The sequence below is a fragment of the Psammomys obesus genome, unplaced genomic scaffold, assembly GCF_907164565.1.
Source record: "Psammomys obesus unplaced genomic scaffold, mPsaObe1.curated_primary_1811, whole genome shotgun sequence".
NCBI lineage: Eukaryota > Metazoa > Chordata > Mammalia > Rodentia > Muridae > Psammomys > Psammomys obesus.
Genome location: NW_026596101.1, coordinates 18,035,743 through 18,047,569, shown reverse-complemented (window position 1 = coordinate 18,047,569; position 11,827 = coordinate 18,035,743). Strand labels below are relative to the sequence as shown.

Below are 11,827 nucleotides of genomic sequence, written 5' to 3'. Positions count from 1 at the left end.
AGATAGATAGATAGATAGATAGATAGATAGATAGATAGATAGATAGATAGATAGATAGATAGACAGACAGACAGACAAATAGATAACTAGTATGTATTACATCATAAGGAATGTTAACTTTGATTACTGCATTAACTGCCCATCTCATCCTACAACCCTACATAAAAGAAACATTACCTGAATGAGTCATGAAGTGTATGAACTGAGCTTATAAGAAAAGGATTTGAGGGTATTCGTTTGTTTTAAGTATGTAAGTACTAGACTCTATTTACTGTGAAGGCATGAAACTGAGCAGGAATGAAAAAAGCTACTTCTAGATTAAGCATTTTATATACTTCAAAAGAAATGTAAAATTCTAATTGCATTGAATTGTTTATATTATTTGTAAGAAATGTGCAAATACCTTAAGGGCAGAAGAAAAGAAAATAATTTAAATCTTGACTTTGGTTATATAGAAAGCTAAAATATTGATGGCCAAGGACATTAAACATAAAAAGCAACAAATTTCTTCTCCTTAGAAAAACCATTAAAATAAACAAATATTTATGTTAATGCTACAAGCATTTAACAAGCACTCACTGTGCACTGTAAATGGCTTAAAGGTGGTGTTGTATGACAGCATCAAGCCAAATGACCTTTCATTTGTAAACCTTACTCTTTTTGAATTTACATAAGGGTGGGTGCTAATAATTGAACTTGGGTCCTGTTCAAGAGCAGCATGTGATCTACTGCTGAGCCACTGTTCCAGCTCCTGATTAAACCATTCTTGAGTTAACTATTTTATTAAGTAGCTGATAATAAATGACCCAAGCACAGCTCACATGGCACTACTAGTCCTAGCAGCAAAGCCAAAAAAAAAAAAAGAAAAGAAAGGCACAGAATGCCCGATGGAACTCCCCAAAAGCTGAACTTGACTGACATCACTAATCAGTCACCTCCTTTTCCCCAAAGAATGATGTCGGCATCTTCATGATACAATGCTCCATCAGCAAGAGTTGGGATCCAAGGCAAACCTACTTGCCTAACAGTAAGCCAAACTGAGTGACCGCACCACAGACGTGTGCCCACACAGCCTAAAGGCCTACCTGTCCTTTCTCCCACCTGTCCTTTCTTGCAGACCTCCACGGGATGTACAGGATGAAGTGATAATGGACACCCGTGAGAGTCCAGGGGAGCAAACTGCTGCTGCTTCTCAGAAGCCTGCACCATCAAAGTCCCACAGAGCACTTCCACCTTACAGGGCAAGCACTTTCTACCTCACAGGACAAGCAAAAGCAGACAAGCAGGCTCCCTCCTGGTGCATGCATGCAAAGATGATTGTTTCATCAGGACAAACAAGCTCATGGATTGTAACCAGGCTACAATTCTTACCAGAAAACCATGTGTCATGATGGCTATTTTTATGTCAACTTGACACAAACCAGATTCATTTCAGAGAGAGAATCTTAATGGAGAAAATGGCTCCGTAAAATTGCCCTTATAGGCAATGCGTGGTGTGGGAGTGGCACTTCAGGCCTGGAAACCCTCTGTTGCCTCTCAGGTCAGCTCCACTGGCACTGGGTATGACCTGCCAGCTCTACGATCTCTCCTGCTGGAATTTTTCAAATTGAATATGCCATGAGGGCTGTGGAAAACAGCAGTGCAGCTATTGGGATCAGATGTAAAGACAGAGTTGTGTCTGAGGTAGAAAAGCTAGTCCTTTCCAAACTTTATGAAGAAGGCTCCAATAAATGACTTTTTAATGTCCACCGACATGTTGGACTGGCAGTAGCAGGCTGGTTGACAGATGTCCATGAGTAGACATAGCAAGAGAAGAAGCCTCCCAACTTTAGGTCTGACTTTGGCTATAACATTCTTCTACAACATCTTGCAGACAGAGTGGCCATGTTTATACACTCTTATACACTCTATGGTGCTGTTAGACCTTTTGGCTGCAGTTTTGTTAGGCTCTTACAGTGCGAATGATGGTGGAAAGCTCTACATGATCAACCATCAGGTGTATCCTACGGTTACTGAGGCTGTGCCATTGGCAAAGCCGGGCAAGCTGCAAAGACAGAAATAGAGAAGCTTCGAATGAAAGAAATGACTTGGTGTGATGCAGTTAAAGAAGCTGCAAAAATAATTTACATAATACATAATGAAGTTAAGGATAAAGCGTTTGAACTAGAGCTCAGCTGGGTTGGTGAATTAACTTAAGAAAGACATGAAATTTTTCCAAAAGACATAAGGGAAGAGGCACAGAAATGCGCTAAGGAATCTTTGAAGGAAGATGAAGCAGATGATGACAATATGTAACATGTTCTTCACCATCCGTTGTTTGATATTTCTGTGATTGTTCCATATGACTAGCACCATGGATCATATATACCCACTGATCAGTTTCCATTTAATTTTCTCTTATAAATATTGTTGGATGATTGAGGAGGGAAAAAAAAAAAAGAGCTTGCCCTAATAGGCTACTCTACAGAACATGATCTTGATGAATGATTGATGTGGAAGGGCCCTAGCCACGCTATGGCATTTGTAGGCTGGAGGTCCTGGGTGGTGTAGGAAAGCAGGCTAAGCAAGCCATACTGAGCAAGCCCATAAGCAGTGTTCCTCCATGGCCGCTGCCTCCACTCCTGCCTCCAGGTTTCTGCCTTGAGGGGCTGCCCTGACTCGCTTGGATGATGGACTGTGATGGAGAGCTGTGAGCTGAAATAAACCGTTTCCTCCTCAAGTTGATTTGAGTCAGTGTTTTATGTGTTATTTTTAAATTAATTTTATTTAATGTGCATTGGTGTGAGGATGTCAGATCCCCTTGGGACTGGAGTTACAGACAGTCGTGAACTGCCATGTGGGTGCCAGGAATCAAACCCAGGTCCCTTGGAAGAGCAGATGACGCTCTTAACCACTGCACCATCTCTGCAGCCAGGTCATAGAGCTTTGTCACAGCAAAAGCTATCCTAAGGTAGCATGTTTCCTAGTGAGCATTAACAATCGACTTGATGCTGTCTGGCGCCATCTAAGAAGAAACTCTCTATTGAGGAACTGTCTACATCAGATTAAGAGATTGTCTTGATTTTTAATTTATGCAGGAGGATGCAGCCCACTGTGTCACCATCCCTAGGCGGGTGTGATTTGGGGCTATATCAGAAAGCTAGGCATTAGCCTGAGGGCCAGGCAGCAAGCAGTGTTCCTTCACAATTTCTGCTTTCAAGTTCTGGCTTAAGCGCCAACTCCTCCTCAATAATGGACAACAACATGAAAATATAAGCCAAATAAACCCATCACTCCCCCTACGTTGCTTTTGGTCAGTGTTTTATCACAGCAACAGAAAGGACAACTAGAACACCCTAGAAGCCAATACCCTTCCTCTCTGGCCCACATCTCAGGTGAGGCAGGGAAGGGCTACTCTCAGAGGCACTGGCACAAAGGATGGCAGGCCAGATGCTAGTTAGGCTATATTATTCCCCAACTTATCAAATGCACAGCACCGACAGACTAGGCATAAGAGACTCCGTGATAGGAAAAGACAGATGAGTAGTCCACCTGGGAAAATCCAGCTTTGTGCACATTTTCAGTAGAGTGCAAAACCCACGGCGCCTACCCTAGATTACAAAGGTGACATCAGCAGCGACAAAGCATCCAAATATATACAGTCATGGCTTCTCTGAGCCACTTCATGACAGCACCATAGGTGTTTCTTTCTCGGCGTGCAAACATTTGTTTCACTGGAATGTCTGTGGAGCACACACCAACTGTCACACACCCTAACGTGTGACAGCACCAAAAGATCCATGTCACGTTATGATGGAGAATGGGCACCAAACAGGTGTGGCTTCCCCAGCCTCATCATGGCACTGGACAGAAACAAAGCCTCAGCTTTTCTCTCCCAACACAAAGCTGAGCTAGCTCTGTTTACTGAATAAGGTGGCCTTCTTAAAGAGCTGTTCCAAAGCCAGGCATGGGAGTACATGCCTTTGATCACAGCACTGGGGAGGTGGAGGAAGCGTTTATTGAAACTTCTAGGTACTGCTTACAAAACAAACTCTTCGCACAGGACAGTAGCCCCTGCCAGCACGCACGCTCTCCTCTAAGGAAGAACATGTAGGTTTAACTTTTACACAAAATTCTGCTCTATCATTTAAATTCAAGGACGTAAGTCACACTTTCAGAGAAATAATGTTCACAGGAAAAACCTTCTTAACTTTCTAACTCAGAGCCTGCGAACTGAAGCCTGTGTGCTGCAGTCCATCATTTGTGTATTTGTATACACAGAGCTTTATTGGAATACAGCTGCGTCCATTCATTTATACATCGTCAAGGGCTGCTTTCATGCAGCAGTAAACCTAAGGCACATATTTCTAAAATATTTGCTGTGAGGTACTTTCAGAGGAGGGTGGATGAATCGTTATTCTCCCTTAAAAGTTCTCACTGTGTCATTGTGTGTGTGTGTGTGTGTGTGTGTGTGTGTGTGTGTGTGTGATTTGTCAGTATCTGTGGTGTACTGCATGAGTCTATGAATAGTCCAAAGGCAAAAAACAATGTCTAACTCATTCTCAAATGCATTCCCTATGCCTAGAATTGTTATTAAGTAGATAGTGAATGATAATTAAATACACAGGTTACTGATAAAAGGATCCTCAATCTAAAAACTAGGGACACTAGCCTGCCTTCATAGAGGGCGGATAACAATGGCGCCTGTGACACTAGATTATATTAGACAAGGCTAGGTGGTTCCCGCTAACAGTTCAATCATCCTATTTCAAGGACACATTTTCAGTCTGTATTACCATTTTATCTCAGACTCCAACGCTAAGATAGTTCCTCCAGCATTCAGCCATGTATTACACACCAATGGCTAAACAAGCAAGATAAAATACAAATCCACAGCGAATATGCACCAAAGAACTCCAGCTGAGTACCTCACTGTGTATAGGTCAAGCAGTGACTGGACCATGCAATAAAATGGTTAAGATCCTAGACAGCGGAGACAGGAACCCGCCTTTGAGTCTTGGACCCCAGAAGGGAATGAAACAACCCTGTTACATGATGTGTCACTGTGACAGTGCTCTTTTCCCTTTTTTTGCTTTTATTTTTTTTTAATTCTGTGCATGTATGTCTGTGTGGCACATGTGGGAAGTACAGTGCCCATGGAGGCCAAAAGAGGCTATCAGATCCCCTGAGATAGAGTTACAGATGGATGTCAGAGAACATGCAAGTGCTGGGAATTGAACTTGGGTCCTCTGGAAGGGCAGCCTGTGCTTTAAACTGCTGAGCCATCTCTCCAGCCCCACCAGTGCCAAATGAAGTGGGGAAGATACAGGATGATCTCTAGGTGTAGAGGAGAAACTGAGGCACTGAACAGTTGTGACATTTTCCTACATCAGAAAGATTTAAATTGACCTGCTGGGGCCCGTTACCTTGGTCAACCCGCTATCAGTTACCATTTTTAATCAAAGCAGTCCTGAATTTGAAGCATGCTTCACCACGCCTAACACAGAGCAGACACCTAACACTGCCTCCATTTCCATAAGTGTTATAGCACCAGAATCAGCAAGGCTGTCAAGCAGGGAGCTCATCTGATCTCACAGATTCCACAAACGTGCGCAAAGAAGAAGCTCATAATCCTTTACATTGAAATAGAACCCTGAGCTTCTCCAATTCTTCTCCCTACTCAGAGCTAGAGCCACAAATATAGGAGGATGAATGTATGGGGACTGTGTGCTTAAGATGAATGTGCTTTAGCCAGAAACCCAGAGCAAAGCAAATACATAATGAAAGTAAAATTGTTTTAGGGTTATCAGGAGGACATGATTATGTTTTCTGGCTGTTTCATGGATGGTTTCAACTAAAATTTCTCTAATTCTACATCAGATGAAGTATTTACCAGAAAACGTTAAATATTTATCATATCAATATTCATAAACAATGTAGTATTACAGTCAGTTTCTCTATCAAGGTCATTTACAGAGGTCAAGCTTTCAACACACAGAAAAAGCAAATCAAATCTCTATATTTAAAAATCCAAAAACAGACACACACACACACAGAGACACTCACACACGTACATACACACACACACTGTCACTAACTCACACAGACACACACTCATACAAACACACACTTACACAATCACACACACACATACACACACACACTCACTCTACAGCTGACTCCTGCATTCCATACTTGATCTCCATGTGTTCTAGAGCCCATAAATAATAAAACAGGTGGAAGTCCAATGATTTCCTCCCCAAGAAGGCATGAAATTAAATCATTCTCCCATAATGAAATTCCAGGAAACTACCTGGAAAACAAATATCAGTTATAGAACAGCACTGCCCATTACTGTCTGTGTTCAGTGCGTTTTCTCGACAGTAATAAACCACATTTTTATTAAGTAACAAATGAAAGATCAGTTGGTGGCACATGCTTATAATGCTGGCACTAAAGAGATAGATAGGGTCAGGAGGAAAAGCGGTAAGGGCCAGCCTGAGCTACATAGAAAACTGTTTCAAGAAGAAGAAAAAAAAAAAAAGTAAAAGGGGTAGAACATCGTAATGGAGAGTTGTCTGATGCACCCTGAAGGCTGGGAAGACTCCAGAGAAACAGAACTGTAAACACAGACGTGAGTTCCATCTGCCAACTTCAAGGGTGGAATCCAGTTAGTACCTCACATGGGTTTGCCTTCAAGACCTTCAAATATTTCAGTATTTTTAAACTATGTCCCATGTGTTACCCTATTACTGTTCGTGTCCTACAAGCTAGGCCACAGATGGCCACAGCTCCTGTTCGGAAGAGACATTTGCAGATACGGCCTGAAGAACCCAGATCAGAGCTGAGACATCTGCCTCCTTCCTAGAGACCCTAATCCTATGAACTAAGCTTCCTTCTGTGGCCACACAGATCCTGCAGGCTAACCTCGTCACAAACAGCACCCTGCAAGGCTCATGGTACCCCTGAAGTTGTTGTGCCACAACAGGCAAAGCTTTCTCCTCCTCACCAAGTCCTGCCAGGAACCGCTGCAACAATCACGTACCACTGAAACGCAAGGAGTCTTCGAGCAGACTTCAGGATCCCCAGTAAAAACAAAGTAAACGTGTCTCTTATTAAAAAAAAAAAAAAAAGAAAGAAAGAAAAGCTATAAAGCTAGGCAGTGGTGGTACATACCTTTGATCCCAGTACTTGGGAGGCAGATGCAGGCAGATCTGTGAATTAGTTCAAAGCCAGCCTGGTCTACAGAGCAAGTTCAAGGACAGCCAGCACAACAGAGAAACCCTGTCTCCCAAAACCAAAAATAACAAGAAAAAGCATGCCTCATTTTTGTCTTTTCATCCTAACTATACCCACTGATTTGCTCCTAATATGAATAATATTTTTAGGAGCATTTTAGCTAGAACAGCCAACAACTGCTTATGTAATTTCTAGCTCTTATAGGAAAAAATTATAAATCACTTATTACTTAGCCCTTCAACCAATGGGTTCATTTGACCGGTCCGTCTCTTCCTGGTGTTTCTCTTGGCCTGTGTGTCTGTTTCCTGGGTGTATACACGTGGAGATGGGAGTACAGGTATGTAGGTCCTGGGGACCAACTTCAAGTTCTCAAGCTTGGCAGTAACTCCTTCACCCACTGAGCCATCTTGACAGCCTTAACTAATGTTTCTTAACTCTTCCCCTGCCAAATCCCTGCTAGCAAATTTGATAGGACACAACAGCAGAAAAAGGTGTGTTCCAAATGCTCCTTTCTCGGGAATCTGATGGGAACTAAGCCCAAATAAAACCTAACTGAGTTGAAGCTGGTGTTTGAGACATGACTATGGACAGGGGCATGTCGTATTCACCTCCCTCTCTCTGGATTAGTGCTTCCTGGTTCTGTCACAAAGTAGGGAATACAGCAATCTCTTTCTTTCCTCAATTGTAAAAGAGATGCTGTATAGGATTATTATAAGAATACTACTATGTATAAGGTGCTTAGAACAGTATGTACCTGCAACATTGAATATATTTGCTATGACCAGTTTTTAGTAGGATTCTTGCAATATTCAACAATGCTTTCAAAGGCAGCATGAGATAGCCTGTCTTATACAGCGCATGATATTCAAATGCATGAGCCGCACCTTCTCAGCACACGCATGACTGCAACAGGAGCAGAACTGGCAGCAGAACCATCAAGCTTCGCTCGCAGATCCCACCCAGACTGAGACATTACATTGTTTTTCAGAACTCCTGCCTACCTCTCCAAGCCTACAACTGTGAGCTGAGCATAGGAAACTGAGACCGGCAACTGAACAGTGGAAAAGAGTGTGTTTACATTGTGCTATCAGAAATAAGTGAAAATAGCTGACATCTCAGTGAAGAATGATTCACAAGTGACACATACCCAGACTCCAACAGCAAACTCTGTCTTTTAGGCAGCAGCTCAAGTCTTTGCTTTCACTTTAGCTAGGCACTTGCAGCCAGTTTCATGCACGTGGTTCAGGCACACCTTCCATCAGGAAGACTTGTGCAGAGAATGTAGAACCCTACCCTTCCGACTCTCCTTTGCAGTGTGGGATGGGCAGCAACTCTGTCCTCTAGCTCATCAGGATAGTGATCACCGGTTGTTTCTTCTTTTGGTTGTTTTGCTGTTGTTGTTTATTTTGTTTGGGAGAAAGGATCTCCCTGCATAGCCCTATCTGGCCTTTAACTCAGAGAGATGTGCTGCTTCCAAAGGGCTAGGATTAAAGGCGTGCACCACCACACTCAGATGGTTTGGTTTTGAATTAGTTCATCTACTAAGGGATCAAATCTCACAGTAAAAACCAGAACCTCAGAACAGAACCTGTGTCTTCTAATTCAACTCTCCTCCCCACCTCTGGCTTCTGTTCATTTTTAGGGCCTTCGAGCCATTGTTTTCTGTTTTGTCCAGGACAGCTCCTACTAGCAATTGAAAGCCTGGTCAGTCTGTGAAGAGATCACAGAGCCATAGCAGAGATAGAGCCTGGTGATAACAGGCCACCCAGAGGCATGGGAGATATGCTAGTCTATCCAGACAGGCAGGGAGCTCAAATTCATAAACAAGGAGTGTTTTAAGAGTTCATCATACTGAATGAGCAATGTCCTCACTTTAAAAAGTCATGTTTAAGAAAAAATTCTTAACATGACAGGAAAGGCTGGCTAACAGGCAAGCCTGGAGTTTGTTCTGAAGTGCGAAAATCATGCAGCCTGAGGCTCAGAAACACCTGAGAGTATCAGGGGGTCTACAATGGTGGAAGCTCTAGAAGCTCTTTGCCCAAAAGCAGAAAAAGAGTCCAAGATTAAAATGTAAAAAATTAAAAAGAAGTTAGTGATGACACATTTGCAACATACATGTCCCATACTCAAGACAATCAACATCAGGACCGGGGATGCTGGCAAAGCATCTAACTCTGACCAAATGGGAATGGCTGCTCCCAGGCTTTCTGAAGTACATCCATGAGGCTTTGTCTAGACTCATCAGAACAAACTCACGATTGATTACTTATGTTTGCCCCAGGAAGACAAAGTCGCAAATACTCACATGCCAGAAGCAAAATGAAGTGATATGACTTGGGAGAATGGGACGAGACAGACTCATCAACATCATCATTATTAATATTACTGAGTATCTTCAATATACCCAGATGATGTTTAGAGTAATTCAAATTTAAGTGAAATTAAAAAGGGATATCAGACAGGCTAAAATAAAAAAGTGCCTTGAATCTTAATAAGCCCACAGTACATGAACTGCCTCTAATTAAATTCAGGAATATGACTCCGTTTGAAGCTAACCAAGAGAAAACACTTATTCAGAAGATTTCAATAAAAAAAAATTGATAAGCACTTGCTTCCACTTTATCATGCACAGAATTCAACCGTGGGTTTTAAAAAATGAAAGTACAATCTATTTAGGAGAAATTATACCTGTGAGTCCTTCAAAAGCTAAGACATTTTAATCAATAAGGTATAAGGGCAACTTACTGACTTTCATAAATGAACAAAATACTTGTTATTAGACATGAGTGAAGGCTGCACTGAAATTGGTAAAGGTTTATGTAACGCCAGGATTAAATCAACGAAACAAAAGCCATCAAGGCAGCCTTCCAACCCTCTCCCCAATGCTCCAGCTAACTAACACTTTACCCATGTGATGGGGGTGAGGTTTGCAGAAGGCACCTGGCCTAACGCTTTTTTTTTTTTTTTTCAAAGAAAGGTGATTTGCCCGGGGAAATTCAGTTTAGTAGGAGCACATCCACACTTCTGGTTTCCATCCCTCACAGTTTACCGACTGTATTTATCTTCCTGTTGCTGTGATCAAAGACCTTGACAAAAGCAATGTCAGGGAGAGAGGTGGTCCATACCTTCCAGTCTGAAGGACATTTCCTATGAGGAAGTCAGGGAAAGGCAGGGAGGCCAGATGATAGCACTGCATCTATACTCAGGAAACAGTGAAGAACAGGAAGTAGGTTCTGCCATAAGTCCTCAAAGCCAGTCACCAGAACCAGTCTTCCTGCAAGGCTGCAGCTCATAAAATTTCTGTAACTTCCCCAAACAGCACCGCCAGCTGGCGACTATGTGTTCAAACACAGGAGCCTACAGGATGGGGGTGGGGAAGGCGGGTAACCAGACATTTCTTATTCAAACCATCCCACCTACCACTCATTAGAAAATTAAACAGGTTAAGTTAATTGTACAACGTGAGCTTGGTGTTCTGTTTCAAGTCAGTAATCTCAGCACTCAGGAGGCTGAGTCAGGATTGTCAGTTCACATTATAAGTCAAACTACGTATTTGTATTATGCTGGGATTTCGTATTTTACGGTATATTTCACAATTTTAGGAAACTTTCAATAAAATTTCAAGCTTCGGTTCCCGTAACCCTGGTGTCAAATGTAGGCCCTATCACTTATAATCTGGGAAACCTAGGCAAACTGCTTAACCTCTCCAGGCTTCACTTTACCACTCTGCAAAGGGAGGCAGATGGAGAACACAACCCACGTACAGCCAAGCTCAGGAGCATGCACGCATCACCCATCTGACATCACACTCGAACTTTCACCTCTGCTGAGAGGAGGCAGCTGTTCACCCTGCAGAGGGCCAGCACAGAGCGGCATGCAGGGCCAGCCTTGCTGCTTCCGCTGGAGACTCCATGGACCAGATGATGCACGCAAATCAGAAAGACAAGTAGGCATGGTCCATCAAGGCAGCTAACACATAGCAACTGAACATAATCTGGAGTAAGTGGACATCAAAGTCTAAATCCATTAGGCAACCAAAATGGAGGCTCAGGCCCACAATCCCAGTACTTGAGAGGGGAAGGCAGGAGGTTAGAGTAAGTCAGTGTATGTCTGTCTGTCTCTCTCTCTCCCTCTCTCAACAGCCCCGCACACAGAAACATTCTAAAACCTCTGTGGCAAGCACACAGGTACCTCTAGAGACCACATAGGTGATGCCATCTGACAAGCAGGTGGAGAGCCGAGCCTAGCTCTGCCACTCGATAGCGATAAACTTGTACACTGCTTAGGGCCATTATCCTCTCCAATCACTCAGCAGCTCAGGCAGTGATGGGCACGTCCACCTCTGTGCAGTGACTGGTGCCGCAAAGAGCATGTGTTATGTCCTCACTCTGACCATGGAGACATAGCCTGAGTGGAGGATCGTGAAGAACTCCTCCAGGAGAAAGTTAAGGGAAAACAAAACAAAAACAAACAAACAACAACAACAAAAAAAAAAAAACCAAAACTTTTTTTTTAATCTATTCTGTTTCTAAGAAATGAAAGTCTCTGGGTTTTTTGTTTTTTTTTTCCAAAACATATTCTCAAAATGCTCTCTCCAAAATATACTAAA

At 42.7% G+C, this 11,827-nt stretch overlaps 1 protein-coding gene and 1 pseudogene across 1 annotated transcript in view; one reads left to right on the top strand and one right to left on the bottom strand.

Annotated features, from left to right (window-relative positions):
• The window catches only part of LOC129692191 (proteasome subunit alpha type-3-like), an 8,517-nt pseudogene extending 6,222 nt beyond the window's left edge, over positions 1 to 2,295 (top strand).
• Positions 1 to 11,827, bottom strand: part of Suclg2 (succinate-CoA ligase GDP-forming subunit beta) — a 250,580-nt gene that overhangs the window by 218,682 nt on the left and 20,071 nt on the right. The gene's annotated exons all lie outside the window — the stretch shown is intronic.